The 16,631-nt window shown below is 44.9% G+C and overlaps 1 long non-coding RNA gene across 2 annotated transcripts in view; it reads right to left on the reverse strand.

Moving 5' to 3' along the window:
• LOC310671712 overlaps positions 1-16,631 on the reverse strand; it is a 129,352-nt gene that overhangs the window by 77,778 nt on the left and 34,943 nt on the right. Inside the window, exon 2 of one of the 2 annotated variants that reach the window (XR_014508083.1) lies at positions 1,005-1,576. This is a non-coding gene — a long non-coding RNA (uncharacterized lncRNA). Of the gene's footprint in view, positions 1-468; positions 1,577-16,631 lie in introns of those variants that run through there. The other variant, XR_014508084.1, reaches the window with a different exon arrangement.

A 16,631-nucleotide genomic window follows, 5' to 3' on the forward strand; every position in this document is an offset into this window, starting at 1 on the left:
ATAAATTATTATTATTATTATTATTATTATTATTATTATTATTATTATTAACCACTCTGGGAAGTGTAGCACTGTGATGGGAATAGGAGTCCCCTAACAGCTCTTAGCACCCTTAACCCTTAACCAACTACAGCTCCCAGAATGCTTTGGGGGAAGCCATGACTGCTTAAAGTGGTATGATCCTGCTTTAAATGCATCGTGTAAATGGGACCAGTGTTTGTGTGCATGTTCTTTCTCTGTGTGTCAGAAGGGTGAGATGGGGGGTTTGAAAGTGACCGAGGGGCAGCGAGAGAAAAAACTAGAAGAGATGCGCTCTCTCAAAACTCCACCGGCCCCAAAAGCTTGGCAACTCCAATCTACCTCACAGGGTAGTCGCTGCGATGGAAAAAAACACACCGAATGACCCCAAATATGCGATCACAACCTTCTTGGAGGAGCATCAGGGTACAAATGCACGGGACAAAGGCGTACATAAATAACATTTATTTTAAATAAAAAGTAAAGAGTTATTTTGACAGCTGTGCTTTCAAGCCATTTGGCACATGGCAATTGCCAACACTATTTCCCTGTTATGGCTAGTGGTCAGACATGCAAGGAAGTAGGTTTCTGCACATGTGTCCTGAGTCGATAGGGAATCATGTTGCCTAAGTGGTTCTCAAGTCCCTTTCCAGCAGCCCGGGCTGCACATGTCTGGCCCTATCAGACAATCAGATATAGTAAAGGTAAAGGAACCCTGGATGGTTAGGTCCAGGCGACTATGGGGTTGTGATGCTCATCTCGCTTTCAGGCCGAGGGAGCCGGCATTTGTCCACAGACAGCATTCCGGGTCATGTGGCCAGCATGACTAAACCACTTCTGGTGCAACAGAACACCATAACAGAAGCCAGAACACATGGAAATGCCATTTACCTTCCCGCCACAGCGGTACCTATTTATCTACTTGCACTGGTGTGCTTTCAAACTGCTAGGTTGGCAGGAGCCGGACAAGAGCAACAGGAACTCACTCCATCGCGGGGATTTGAACTGCCAACCTTCGGATCGGCAAGCCGAAGAGGCTCAGTGGTTTAGACCACAGCGCCACCCGCGTCCCCAGATCAGTTGTGTAGGAATGGTGGGGTACTCCCTCCCATACCCCTCTCCCAAATAAAAACCTGAACAGCCTTGCAGCTTCTCTGATCAGATAATACACAAACAGTTCGTGATGGTGGCCAATGACAGCAGTGCTTTCTAGGCTAATCTGAAGTACCTGTTCTGAAGTGTTCTGTCGTTATGCCTCTGGGATAGAGCTACTTTGATCTGTAAGCTGGCAACAGGAATAGGAATGCCCCATCTACAGCTAATAGCCAGCTAAATGATGAATGAGCCTCGAAGCACGGGATTTGTTCTGTTACAGATGCTCCCTCATTGCAACTAACTGCAGGACCCAAACACAGTGTTCAGACACTAAGCCCAATATGCATTCAATGGCATACAAAAAAGACCATCTCGCATGCAGTGCAACTTCTCTGGCATGGAGGTGAGAAACGACGCTCCGCACAGTCTCCCAGATTGACAACCGAGACATGTTTCACGGGCCCTGTGGACCAACAAAAGGATAAAACAGATTAGATTCTGGAAAAAGCCTAGGAAGAGTCCCAAAATCATGTGCGTTTTCCGGGACTTCCCTGCTAACATTACATCATAAACAAGGCTATATGCATCGCCACCGTGCAAATCCAGAAATGGTACTGGATAACGAATCTGACCATTTAAATGCTAAGGCAAAGATTGCAAAATTGCATGACAGTATGCAGACTCTGCCTGGCAAAAAGCAGAAGCCACAAGGGAAGAAATGACATGTGATTTCTAAGCAGTCAGTGGGCAGAGCATCAATGTCTTGCATTGTCTCTCCTCATGACTAGTAGAAGCAGGGGGAAAGCATGCAAATCGAATATATGCAGACTTATTAAAGTGTTTCCATGATGAGCAAGTGATAAATCCTGATCCCCAGTATCTATGAGGCACACAAGGACTTCTGATGAGGAAATGAGGTCCATGCTGCATTCTCCAAGATGGATGTGAAGGGGGGGGGAGAAGGGGCACCCCCTCCCCCGTTCTCCTATGGACCTCCTGCAACTCAACTATACAGCTGGAAATATGTTTGAAGTGTGTTTTAAGCGCATTATACAAATGTGACACTAGGTGGCACTGGTGAGCTATTGGCAATTCCATATATATTTTAAATCTTTTTTCCCAAAAAACAATTTCCACAGCTTTTTTATACATATACATGTGTAGATTCAGCTCAAGTATGCCTCAGAACCCCTTATGAGCGGGGTAACTATTTGATTAGCAGCATACTTGGCAAACTTAAGGCTTGGTGAGCAAGGGGGGTCTCACATCATAATCTTTTGAAATTTGTGAAAAGCTTTGAGGAAACCCAGGATGATAAGCAATCAACTGGGAGATGTGGTCTCCTGCATTACGTGTATGAAAAGGGGTGTGTGTCTGTCTATCTATCTATCTATCTATCTATCTATCTATATCTATATCAATCATCTATCTCTATCATCTATCAATCATCTATCTATCTATCATCTATCTATCTATCTATCATCTATCTATCTATCTATCTATCTATCTATCTTTCTATCTATCATCTATCTATCTATCTATCTATCTATCTATCTATCTATCTATCTATCATCATCTATCTATCATCTATCTATCTATCTATCTATCTATCTATCTATCTATCTATCATCTATCTATCAACAAAAGAGGTTTAAAGACTGTCTCAAGGCAAATCTAAAAAAATGTAGTATAAACACCGACAACTGGGAAACACTGGCCTGCGAGTGCTCCAATTGGAGGACAGCCTTTACCAAAGGTGTCATGGGCTTTGAAGATACTCAAACTCAGGACCAAAGGGAAAAACATGCTAAGAGGAAGGCACACTTGGCAAATCCACACCATGATCAACTCCTGCCCGAGAACCAATGTCTCCACTGTGGAAGGAGGTGTGGGTCTAGAATTGGCCTCCACAGTCACTTACAGACTCATTGTTAAAACCGTGTTTATGGAAGACAATCTGACTCGGCTACGAGTGATTGCCAAAGAAGAAGAACACTCTTTCATTATTATATCTGTCTACAATTGAAAGGTTTCAAGAAACAATTTGGGGAGCGGGTGTGAAACATGAACCAAGAACAGCAAAGCATAAAGACAAAACTTGAGGCTTTTTATTATCTTTATTTATTTTTTCTTTATTAAATTTCTATACCGCCCTATACCCAGAGGTCTCAGGGCGGTTCACAAAATGAAATCGCAATATAAAAACACAATATGCATATTTTCAAAATAAAAATGGAAACAACTCAATAACCCCCCCCCCAAAAAAACCCCCACATTGGATCTCAATCAGCCAAAGGCATGGTTAATGGGAAACATTTTTGCCGTTTATTTGCTGTTAAAGGTATGATGGCTGCTTCTCTTTGATGTCCTGGGGCCATCCAGTGCCAGGCTTTGTTTTTTTTACCAAAATTGGATACTCACCTTTGAAAGCCTCTTTCTGCTGACGATCACAGCTGAACATTGCAAGAACAATAAGGATTTTTAGGGGCATTATGACTGGGTTAGTAAAACACAGCTGCCCCTGAAAGTCCCTCATTTTTCTTGCTGCCTCTCATCCATCCGTCCTGTCCCTAGGAGCTAGGAGAGTTGAAAGATTTTGCTTTCTTTTGGCACGCCAGTGACGAGACCGCGAGCTTGGTATTTACCCAGCCATTTTGCAAACTGCCAGCCTGAATCAGAATTTAGCAATGAGCTGCAACATGGGAAACTTGGCAAAGTTCAAGATCTTTATTTATTTTATTTTAAGAATTATTGCACATTCCCACCTGACCCAGTTCATTTCAAGGGCTATTGGCAGATATCTGTGTGTGTCCCTTGGAGTAAGCAAACAAACAGGTAGACTACTAGAATCATAAAATCATAGAATTATAGAGTTGGAAAGGACCACACAAGTTATCTAGTCCAACCCCCAGTAATGCCCATGGTAGAACTCGAACCCCAGACCCTGAGATTAAGAGTCACATGCTCTCCTGACTGAACTATCCTAGGAAACACTACTCTTTTTTCCTGCACATGAATCTCTTGGTTGCTGTTACTGTGAGCCTCCCAGAGGCCCAAACTATATGTGAGTCTGCACATTCGAAACATTGCTGAAAGTGTCCACATTGCATGTAACTTCTGGCAGTCATGGGGATATAAGAAGGCATTGGTTTGCGTTCCAGCCTTTGCTCATCGCACGCAGCGCTGTTTCCTTTCCGCTGCAGTTTCACTTCTGAGAAGAGCTACCGTATTTTTTGCTCCATAAGACGCACCTGACCATAAGTCACACCTAGTTTTTAGAGGGGGAAAGCAAGAAAAAAAATATTCTGCACAAAGCATGTAAGCGGCTATCGCTTTTCTTGCTTTAAAACCTTCCGTCGCTCCTCCCGCTTCACTGAGAAGCCAGCAGAGCAAACTGTGCAGCTCTTGCTGAAGCCAGCAGAGCAAGAGTGATAGCTGCAGAGCGCCTCTTGTTCTGTTGGCTTCCCAGCAAAATGGGAGGAGCAACAAAAGGGAGCCCTTACAAGGGAGCGCTGAGCAGAGCCTCCCACCTGCTTTCGCTCCATAAGACGCACACACATTTCACCACACTGGCTCTCTGAAGACAAGGACTGGGGAATGCATTGTATGGCAGACCAGCTTCTCTCCGATGGAAAGCTGGAGGAGGAAGAGTCTCCCCCCCCCCCTTCCACAGTGTGTCCAGAAGCAGAGAGACAGAGACAGAAGCTGAACAGCTTAGGGAGGAGTTACCCAATTACAAGATAATGACAAGGGAGCCAGAAGGGAGGGAGCAGCTAGCAGAGACGTCACTTGAGAGTGTGGATGACTCCCCCCCCCCCACGGAGGTCCGAACGTATCAGAGAGCAAAGGAGGTGGAGGGAGGGACTTCCTGTTGGCACCTTAACTGTGACGGAAGCCAGAAGGAGAATTTTGAGCAGCCAACTGGCCTCCTTGCGGAGAGCTGTGTTTAAGAACAGCCCTGTTTACGAACTATTTGGTATACGAACTCCGCAAAACCGGAAGTAGTGTCCCGGTTAGCAAACTTTACCTTTGTCTACGAACAGAAGCTGAACGGTGGAAGGGCACTGGCGGCAGGAGGCCTCATTAGGGAAAGCGTGCCTCAGTTTAAGAATGGCTTTGGTTTAAGAATGGACTTCCAGAACGGAAACCGAGGTACCACTGTATTTGTGCTTGCAACCTGACACTGTAATAAAAGAGCTATAAATATATCAAATGCTCGTTAATTCGTATCTGTGAAGTTACCGAAGGGAGACGAGGACTCTCCATGCCTGGCACAGGGGAACATATAGAGGACTACCCTAGTCCCTCTAGTCCACTGACCGTACACCACCATCATCCTTCCTCCAACTCCTGCTCATTTCCACTGTCCCGCATCTCTATCCCATCTCTGACTGCTCACACCCCACCCCAAAACCTTCATCTCTGCCTTGCAGGAGACACGAAATCCCACAAATCACTACCCTGGGATTAGACCCTGGCCCTGCGACCTCATCCACCCACTCCTCAGAGCCCTACCTGTCCCTGACAAGTGAATATCAATAATAATTGGTGGATTGATTTCTCTTCTGGACATGGAATGAATAAGCAAGTATCAGCAATTCCTTTCCATGCTTCCACTGGAATTCTCTGACATCCCCTCAATTTTGCTACCTGCAAATAGCAGCGGCATTTGGGGGGGGGGGTGTTTGCAGCAATTTTGGCTCAGCCCTCAACTCTGGGTTCTTTATCATATGTTTATCTCATATTTGATATATGATTTCCTGACCCCAGTCTGCCCTGAAACTAGATGTTTTTAAGCACGGCTTGCCCAGCGGCTTGAAGAAGGGGTGGGGTGCTATTTTGTTGTTTTTATTGTTACGTTGATTATTTGTGTTTTATATTGTGATTTTATCTTGCAAACCTCCCACCACTGTCTATTGTCTTCTATAAGCAAAAACTGCTTTAAACTGCAGCTTCCAGGAATACTGTTGCCCTAGCTATAACATCATGGACCTTTTAGTGGAGAAGTGGATCTCTTTCCTGGTGAAAGGAGCACTCAGCTTGCCAAGTTGCGAGTTCCGAAAGACTCAGCTGATCAGCTGTGAAACTGTAGTTAAATTTAAAGATTTTTGTTTGTTTGTTTGTTTCTTGCTCAAGAGCATACTAATCAGCCAAGGGTATTTGCTAATCACTGTTCTCTGAGCAGATTGATTTTTTCCCCTCCCCCTTCCTGCAAGCACCCATATTGCAATTACCTATGTACTATATAAGCTAGTGTCAGAGGCACGGGGAAAGCCTGCCTTGCCCATCGCTGCAATACAACCATCTGAATAAATTAATCAAGCTCACCTGTGCTTTTATCAAGTTTAATTTGCTTCATTAAACACCACACACTTTTAACGGCATGCGTAGCGGCAGGACGTGGCTAGACTCAAATACTGAAGTAAATGGAATGCCACAGCTGCAATGGCATCTTTTGGGTTCCATTGTTCTTTTATCAGCACTGATTATCACCACTATTCCTCACTTATATTGCTTCTGGTAAGAGAGAAAACAGTCCTTCAAAGTGCCACGACAGGGCAGTAAAAAAATAAATGATTGTAGTAGCAGTATTTAATAATCAAAGGAATCATGGAATTGTTTAGATATACTTTACTGCCGTGCAGACCCACTAGGTAAAGGTAAAGGGACCCCTGACCGTTAGCTCCAGTCGTGACTGACTCTGGGGTTGCGGCGCTCATCTCGCTTTATTGGCTGAGGGAGCCGGCGTCCAGCTTCCGCCTCATGTGGCCAGCATGACTAAGCTACTTCTGGCGAACCAGAGCAGCGCACGGAAACGCCGTTTACCTTCCTGCTGGAGCGGTACCTATTTATCTACTTACACTTTGATGTGCTTTCGAACTGCTAGGTTGGCAGGAGCAGGGACCGAGCAATGGGAGCTCACCCCGTTACGGGGATTTGAACCGCCGACCTTCTGATCGGCAAGCCCTAGTCTCTTTGGTTTAACCCACAGCGCCACCCGCGTCCCTGCAGACCCACTAGAAAGATGCAAATAAGAGTTATATAGTTGTGTATAAATCAGTATTAATTTGTGATGGTGTAAATTTTCTACAAAGTTATTTTGATTAACTTCAATCTGAGCCATGCACTGTGGAAAATTATCTTTTTTTTTTTTAAGGCCATGTGAAGAGAAGAAATACAATATGCTGTCATCTACCAGAATAACCGGATTCATAAAGAATGAGACTTTGGTTCAGATCAGACATACTGTAACAAATTGTCAGCCTGGGTAGCTCAGTTGGTTAGACCGTGATGCTGATAATGCCAAGTTTGCAGGTTAGATCCCCATTTGGGGCAGCTACATATTCCTGCATTGCAGGGGGTTGGACTAGATGATCCTCAGGGTCCCTTCCAATTCTATGAATCCCAGTCCAACAAACTACGGTTTAGTGGAGCAGGAATGAACAATGTGATATATGTAGGCTTCCCACTCTTCCCTCCCTTCCCTGCCTAATTTCTCTTCTGCACCCTAACACAGTACAGTGGTACCTCGGGTTAAGAATCCTAATTTGAATACATAATATCATGATATATGATTTCATAATGTGCCTTATTATACATTTGGATAATTGGAATTATATCTTTTTTGTACAGTGGTACCTCAGGTTAAGTACTTAATTTGTTCTGGAGGTCTGTTCTTAATCTGAAACTGTTCTTAACCTGAAGCACCACTTTAGCTAATGGGGCCTCCTGCTGCCGCTGCGCTGCATGATTTCTGTTCTCATCCTGAAGCAAAGTTCTTAACCCGAGGTAATATTTCAGGGTTAGCGGAGTCTGTAACCGGAAGCGTATGTAACCTGAAGCATATTTAACCCGAGGTACCACTGTACAGCGGTATCTCTGGTTACTTAATCCATTCTGGAGGTCTGTTTGTAACCCGAAACCGCTCGTAACATGAGGCGCACTTTCGCTAATGGCGCCTCCCGCTGCTGTCGCGCTGCCAGTGTGCCATGTCCGCTCGCATCCTGGGGCAAAGTTCGCAACAAGGGGCATCTACTTCCGGGTTAGTGGAGCTCATAACCTGCAGCGTTCGCAATGAGGACGGTACGTAACACGAGGTCCCACTGTACGTTTAAGGTTTGTTAAACCCCTTTCTCCTGTGACAACCAGGAAACTGTTAGATTTAACTAATATTTACAAACCCAGCAATCAAATTATTGTTTGCTATCCTGGATTAGGGATTGGTTAAACTCAGGCCTAGGCAAACTTGGCCCTCCAGATGTTTGGGGACCACTGGTCCTGTTAGCTAGGGATGATGGGAGTTGTAGTCCCAAAACATCTGAAGGGCCGAGTTTGCCTGTGCCTGGTTAAACTTAACACCGTTTCCTGGTTCAGATTTACGGGAGCGAGTAAGATGTTCTGAACACATGAGGAATTCCCTAAAATAGGTGGTGACCCCAAAACTGAGGGCAAGCAAATCTCCCTAGCTTGCAAAAACAGTAACTGCAGAAAGAGCTGCTATCAAACAATTTTGTAGCATTCTGGATGCAGAAAGGGTATTGGGCCATAACTGCTTCCTGGATCAGTCTGAAACCATCCAATCCACATTGTTTCCAACCGTCCCTTGCCAGATGTTTCTGGGAAGCTTAGAAGCAGAAAATCATGTGATTTTCAGCCACTGTTCCACTTCTTCTGAACACAGAGGTCCTATTTCACTACCAAGCCACTGTTAGACCTACCCTCTGTAGATGTATCCAAGCCCTTTTTGAAAAGCCAACCCAATCTGCAGCTTTACCACATTTTCGAAACAAAGATGCATTATGGCTCGGATCCAAAGAATTCTAGGCACATGATGGGACGTTCTTGCCTTCCCTCCCCACTGAAGCTCCTCGCAATGACCAAAATGTAGCTGCGGAGGGTTGAGAAGCCCTTTAGAGCAGGATTCAAAGCGGCATGAAAGGCTGTACTTGGAATGCAAAACTGGGAATCCTTCCACCCATTAGCAGAAGCTGTCACCAAGGTATGAGGTTCTTTGGGTCCTGGTCTCTCTGCTGTTTCCAGGGACGAGAAACCGGATAATGTTGAACCCCAACTCTGGTCAGCCCCCAAACAGCATGACTCACAGTTAGGATGGATGGGAGTTGTAGCAACATCTAGAAGGCCAAAGTTCCTCCCATCCCATTGTATACAGTACGCAAAAGGACTTCCTTTTGTCTGATCTGAACCTATTGTTCATTAACCTAATTGTCTCATGCAAGTAAACTGGTGCTATAGCAAAAGGATATTTGTCTCCATCTAGTCTATGCACGGATGCGGGTGGCCCTGTGGGTTAAACCACAGAGCCTAGGACTTTCCGATCAGAAGGTCGGCGGTTCGAATCCCCGCGAAGGGGTGAGCTCCCGTTGCTCAGTCCCTGCTCCTGCCAACCTAGCAGTTTGAAAGCACGTCAAACTGCAAGCAGATAAATGGGTACCGCTCCGGCGGGAAGGTAAATGGCGTTTCTGTGCACTGCTCTGGTTTGCCAGAAGCGGCTTAGTAATGCTGGCCACATGACCCGGAAGCTGTACGCCGGCTCCCTTGGCCAATAAAGTGAGATGAGCGCTGCAACCGCAGAGTCGTCCACGACTGGACCTAATAGTCCGGGGTCCCTTTAGCTTTACGTTTAGTCTATGCACATCTTTCATAATAATATGCATTTCTATTACAGCTGAGGATGTAAAACCCAGCCACCCAACAGCCATGAATAAAATCTGGGTTTGGCCATTAGCAGCGAGGTTCACTGCAGCTGGAGGCAAGATTTCTTCTCCTGTCTGATTCCTAACATTTGGAAAATGAAAATTGCACATTCTGATTATATCCCATGTCTATTTGTATCCTAAAGATTCCCAAGCTCTTTTGCCTTTTCCTATAGGGAAGGCAGTCCAGCTCATTGATAATGGCACAGTGCCTTGGGAGACTATTTTAATGATGGGGTGTCAATGATTTTTCAGCAGAGGGCCGGTCCACTCTCCCTCACACCTTGTGGGGGGCCGGACTATATTTTGAAGGGAAAAAATAAACCAATTCCTATGCCCCACAAATAACCCAGAGATGCATTTTAAATAAAAGGACACATTCTACTCGTGTAAAAACACCAGGCAGGCCCCACAAATAACCCAGAGATGCAGTTTAAATAAAAGGGCACATTCTACTCATGTAAAAACACGCTGATTCCTGGGCCATCTGTGCGCCAGATTTGGAAGGTGATTGGGCCGGATCCGGCCCCCGGGCCTTAGTTTGCCTACCCATGCCCTAGGCCATCCAGCTGAGGCCAGGCCTCTCTGACCCAATTGCAGCTCTGCTCATTCACACTGACGTCTTTTGAGACTTTGTAACTGACTCCAGCAAGGTCTCCAGAAATAAGAGCAATCCCAGGCGGTGTATTGGAGGGCTGCATCTCGCCTGATTTTTTACACTTTGGCACAGAACCTATATGCAGGTTGTTCTCTACAAAATACCCAGGAGGAGGAACTACAGAATCAGTGAGAGTTACCTGACTGGAAGACCAGGGTTGCCATACTTCCGGGAAATCCTGGACATGTCCTCTTTTGAGGGGTCTATCCGCCCCTCTGGAGGGATATTTACAATTTTAAGCAAATGCCCAGTTTGGGCGAGGGGCGATGGCCTCAAAGAAGCTCAGCATATTTTCTTGCGATCGTCCCAGAAAAGATCAACAACTCTTTTTGTCCGGATATTTACATCTGGAAATATGGCAACCCTAGTAAGCCAGAATACAGTGGTGCCTTAGTTCTTGAACGGCTTAGTTGTCGAACAAATTGGCTCCCGAATGCCGGAAACCCGGAAGTAAGTTTGTGAACATTTTTCAGAAGCCGAACATCCGACACAACTTCCGCTTGAAGTCAATCAGAAACCATACCTTGGTTTTTGAATAGTTTTGGGAGTCGAACAGACTCCTGGAACGGATTAACTTTGAGAACCAAGGTAACACTGTATAATCAAAACAGTGTGGTTGTGCACATGCATGCAGACACGTAAAGAAAGAATTTGTGCAGGTTTCTGCTCAGAGTTCTTGCGTCTATTCTGAGACGCAGTGGTGAAGCAGGCATTCCAAAATCAGTTAGTTATGGTATGTATCCTCTGGAAGAACATGCTATCTTTTATGAATAGAGCCTTGTCTCAGATTTGTTCTTTAAAAACTCAATCAGGCTCATCATCTTAAAAATTATACTGCACATCTCCAAGGAAACATTAAAACCAGCATTCGGTCTAAAGACGAGCATTGCCCGGCTAGCTCTGGTCTGTGACAGCCACAGCTTATGGAGCGAGTAGAGCAGGAACAGCCAACATGGTGCCCCCCAGATGTTGCTGCATGGCCAGCAGTCAGGGATGGCCCCAACATCTGGCGTGCACCTTGTTGGCTACCACTGTACTAGAGGCTGTTGCACCAAATACATAGCAAGAGGAGGAGGATTCAGTGCCCAGTTCCTGAGGGGGGGTGGGTTTGGGGAAAGGAGCAACATCTGCAAACAATCCCTTCACGATTTGTCAAAGTGAAGCAAGTAAGCAAGCAACATTTTCACACTAAGCAAAAGAGCAGCTTCTAGTGGCAGAATGAACAAGCTGATCTGCCAACAAGCCCTGTTGTGGGGGATAACAGAGAAGCAGCCAGTGGATTTTTTTTCCTCGCTCTCCAAACCAGTTGCCAGAATTTATTGTGCAAAAGCCAGAGGTTTTGCTTTGGATTCCAGAATTGTTTTGATTCGAAGCGAGCGGTGTGTTTTTCACTTGCCATGCATGTTCGGCTGGTTGGTAGTCCACACATTTACACCAGACCCCCCAGCCCAGGTTGTCAGGCTTAGCCCCAGTACTACAGTCGTACCTCGGAAGTCGATCAGCCTTGTGATATGAACATTTTGGCTCCCAAACACCGCAAACAAGGAAGCGATTGTTCTGGTTTGCGAATGTTCTTTGGAACCTGAACATTCGCCGTGGCTTCCAATTGAACAGGAGCTTCCTGCAGCCAATCAGAAGCCACTTCCTGCAGCCAATCAGAAGCCGCTTCCTGCAGCCAATCAGAAGCTGCTTCCTGCAGCCAATCAGCTTCCTGCAGCCAATCAAAAGCTGCGCCTTGGTTCCTAAACGTTTTGGAAGCCAAACGGACTTCCAGAACGGATTCCGTCCGACCTCCGAGGCACAAGTGTATTCCGAAAGCTGCTGCATGTGAGGGATGCTCCGCAGCTGCTTACCCCCATCCCCATGTCCCTCACATGCTCATCTGACCCTCTCCCCAAAACTTCAACTTGTCATCTTGGCCTTCCTCATTCAACATTTTCTTCCAAACAAACAGGAAGTGGCCGTTGCAGCTTTGCAACTCCTGGTTGGAAGGAAAGTCAAGTGAGCACACTCATTCTCTTGAACATTTCTCCAATGAAAATAGCGACGTCTGGGGAGCCATAGCATCCTTCCAACTTAAAGTTGCTTGGGATGCTGCAAGACACCATCACTGCTAGAAAGGCTATAACCCTGGCTCCCATTAAGGAGGGCCAAAACCAAGTTCTCAAAGCCAAATTAATAATCACATCCAACCCAAGTGCTCCTTGAAAATTGGCCAATGCTTCACATTTCATCATAGGCGACGAATTCATCTCTGTCTCCATAAAACATGTTAGATTTGAAATCACATTTTTAGGCCACTTGGGTGCAGGAAAAAAACATGAACTATGCTTAAAAACAAACAGAATTTTTTTAAAAAAGGGAACGGGAAACAGCTCGTGATTTGGAAGTAATCTTTCAGTTTCATGGCATTCTCAGCAAACCACTTGAACACTGTAGATGTTGTTGAACATTTTCAACCATGAAACTTGCATTCACACACACACACAGTGGAAGCCGTTTAGATTTCTGAAATAAATAAATAGATTTCTGAACCCTACAATTTGCTGTTATTTTGTTGCTGTTTTGCTGGATTTGGAGCTTCTGCGACAAAATACTTAAACAGTAAAAATAAAACAAACAAAAAAGGTTGCATTTTGATGGTAGAACAAGTCAACATTTTCAACTACCGGTATACTTTCAACATCCATAGGTAACTGAGAATTGTTACTAAAATTTGTTTTTGGTAAGCCAAACTGGACCTTTTAAGGGGAAAAATGTTTTCTTTCAGAAGTATTTTAGAACAAAATATAGTAGTTTCAACAACGTAGAAAATAATTTACAACCCGAGAAAAGAGATAATGCAGTATTTTGTAAACTAAGAAAATTAAACAAATTAAACAACAACAACAAAGCCTTTGAAACGAATTTAAAATTTCAGATTCAATAGATTCACATTTGCCCAGCATTGGCAAAGCTTTCAAGCCCTATTTATTCATTTATTTATTTATTTTGGGGGGAGGCGAAGCAATTTCTATCTTTGGGGCTGATTTTATCCTTCAGAGGGTATCTCTGAACTTGGAAGGAATGGCTAATCAAACACACCACACAGATTTTCCATGTAGCTGTAAAAACAATGCCAGAGCCAGTCATTCAAATAGCAACTTGTTGAATTCTTTCAACCCCTTTGCGATTATCTCACCGTTATTTATGTGCAAGGGGGATCCGCAGACTGAGAGAGGGGAGACAAATCAAGGAGAGACTGTACCTGTGTGACTCAGATTACATTAAACAAAACAGAACCCATTAATTGTCCAGGAGAAGTCATTGTGTCCTCCTGCCCTTCAGAATGAACAGCAAAGCTATTGAAGGACCAAATTAAGGATGGGAAAGACATTCTCTCTGTTTATACACAGAACTACCCAGTCCTACAGAAAGAGGATCTCTGCGTGTGTCTCCCAGTCTTTAACACAAAATGAAGCGCTCATTTATCTATTTATCCCCTTCTGGCAAGGGCATTTCACCCAAGTGAGATCATTCACACTGCAGAGTTCAGGCAATGAGAAATATCTGTGGTGAGTTCCGAAACTTCCTTTTTCTAGAAAAATAGCACGGGTTGTGGTATGCATGGGTACTTCACTTTTGCAATTAAAAAGAGGGCTTCCATCTCTCCCTCATGCCTCTGGGAGCAGTGCTACCTCATTAACTATTGTTATTATTATTATTATTTATACCCCACCCATCTGGCTGGGTTTCCCCAGCCTCTCTGGGTGGCTCCCAAGAGAATATTAATAATAATAATGAAAAAGTGATAAAACATCAAACATTAAAAACTTACCTAAACAGTGCTGCCTTCAGGCATCTTCTAAAAGTCAGATAGTTGTTTATTTCCTTGACGTCTGGTGGGAGGGCGTTCCACAGGGTGGGTGCCACTACTGTGAAGGCCCTCTGCCTGGTTCCCTGTAACCTCACTTCTCGCAGGGAGGGAACCGCCAGAAGGCCCTCAGAGCTGGACCTCAGTGTCCGGGCTAGATGATGGGGGTGGAGACGCTTCTTCAGGTATACAGGGCTGAGGCCGTTTAGGGCTTTAGAGGTCAGCACCAACACTTTGAATTGTGCTCGGAAACGTACTGGGAGCCAATGTAGCTTCTTTCAGGACCGGTGTTATGTGGTCTCATGACATTACATTGATCCCATGGAATGCCAACAGGCTGCTGAAGTAGTCATTGAATCATAGATTTGCAGAGTTGGAAGAAACCACGAGGGCCTCCGACCCCCTGCAATGCAGGAATCTTTCCCCCAACATGGGGCTTGAACCCACAATCCTGAGCTTCAGTGTCTCATGCTTTACCAACTGAGCTATCCCAGGTCAATAGCTTTTACAGTGGTACCTCAGTTTACGAACTTAATCCATTCCGGAAGTCTGTTCTTAAACCAAAACCGTTCTTAAACCAAGGTGCGCTTTCCCTAATGAGGCCTCCCGCCGCCGGTGCCCGTCCACAGTTTGGATTCCGTTCTTAGACCAAGGTAAAATTCTCAAACCAGGACACAATTTCCAGTTTTGCGGAGTTTGTAAACCGAATAGTTCGTAAACAGGACTGTTCTTAAACTGAGGTACCACTTAACAGATTGCTCCCCCCCAATACAGTGGTACCTCGGGTTACAGACGCTTCAGGTTACAGACTCCGCTAACCCAGAAATATTACCTTGGGTTAAGAACTTTGCTTCAGGATGAGAACAGAAATCGCGCGGCGGTGGTGTGGTGGCAGTGGGAGTCCCCATTAGCTAAAGTGGTACCTCAGGTTAAGAACAGTTTCAGGTTAAGAACGGACCTCCAGAACGAATTAAGTTCTTAACCTGAGGTACCACTGTATTATAATTCAACTGCCCGCCCCGCCCCCCCCCGAAAAAACACTAAGTATCTTCCTTTTTCACCTTCCTAAGGGAGGGTGAATGTCCCACGGAACTGGGGGCAGGGACAGTTAACCCCATTTTACTTAAAACAAGTCAACCCCCCCTTTCTCCACGATAGTGGCAGCTGTACATTCAAACAGACAAAACTCCCACCATCCCCTCTATTTGAGCTCTTTGCAAAAATTGCTTTTAAACCACTAATAGATTTCTATTCCGCAGATGGCTGGCTGCGTTTCCAAATTCCCCAGCCGCAGAGTCGTGAAATGTGCTTAAGGCCGGCTCACATAAATGGGCTTAAGTGAAGTTAACGCTTTAACGGGTGGTGGTCCCACACTTTTTAAACGCCACCTCGCAGTTGCGCGAAGGGGTTGGGATTCCTGTAAAAGGGTGGCAGGGAAGTTTATGGGGATACCACATAACTAGACAGCCTAGTTTTAAACGCAAGGCAAAAAGCCTTTGCAAATCTTCACTGGCTCTTTGTAGTCATTCCACACAAACACCCAGCAGAACAGCCAGTCAGTGGGAGGCAAAGCTTCTTTTGATTCCTGCCTGGGTGTTAACTTCACTGCTACCAGCAAAAAGAAAAGTGAAACCAAACTAAAACAACTGCCTTGCCCCTTAAGGGGTTGTGTGTGTGTGTGTGTGTGTGTGTGTATGTGTGTTGCACCAAGCAAAGCAAATACAGTGGTACCTCGGATTACATACCCTTCAGGTTACATACGCTTCAGGTTACAGACTCTGCTAACCCAGAAATATTACCTCGGGTTAAGAACTTTGCTTCAGGATAAGAACAGAAATCGTGCTCCAACGGCGCGGTGGCAGCAGGAGGCCCCATTAGCTAAAGTGGTGCTTCAGGTTAAGAACAGTTTCAGGTTAAGAACGGACCTCTGGAACAAATTAAGTACTTAACCCGAGGTACCACTGTACAAAAAAGATATAATTCCAATTATCCAAATGTATAATAAGGCACATTATGAAATCATATATCATGATATTATGTATTCAAATTAGGATTCAAATTATATTTGTATTTGTAACTCGTAACTGAATCTAAAAAAAGTTATGCGTGTAAAAATAGTGCAACTTGGTTCTGATCCTAGTTTGTGTCCGCTAATTCTGACCGCCCACACATTAACTATTAATTTTAGAAGTGTATTTTCAGGGAAATTTACCACTGGAATCCCTGTGCAGCAGCTCAATTTGAAATTTGAAACAGATCATTACTGAAGACTCCATAAGTCTCCAGGGATCTT

The sequence above is a fragment of the Podarcis tiliguerta genome, assembly GCF_965153285.1.
Source record: "Podarcis tiliguerta genome assembly, chromosome: 2".
Classification (NCBI taxonomy): domain Eukaryota; kingdom Metazoa; phylum Chordata; class Lepidosauria; order Squamata; family Lacertidae; genus Podarcis; species Podarcis tiliguerta.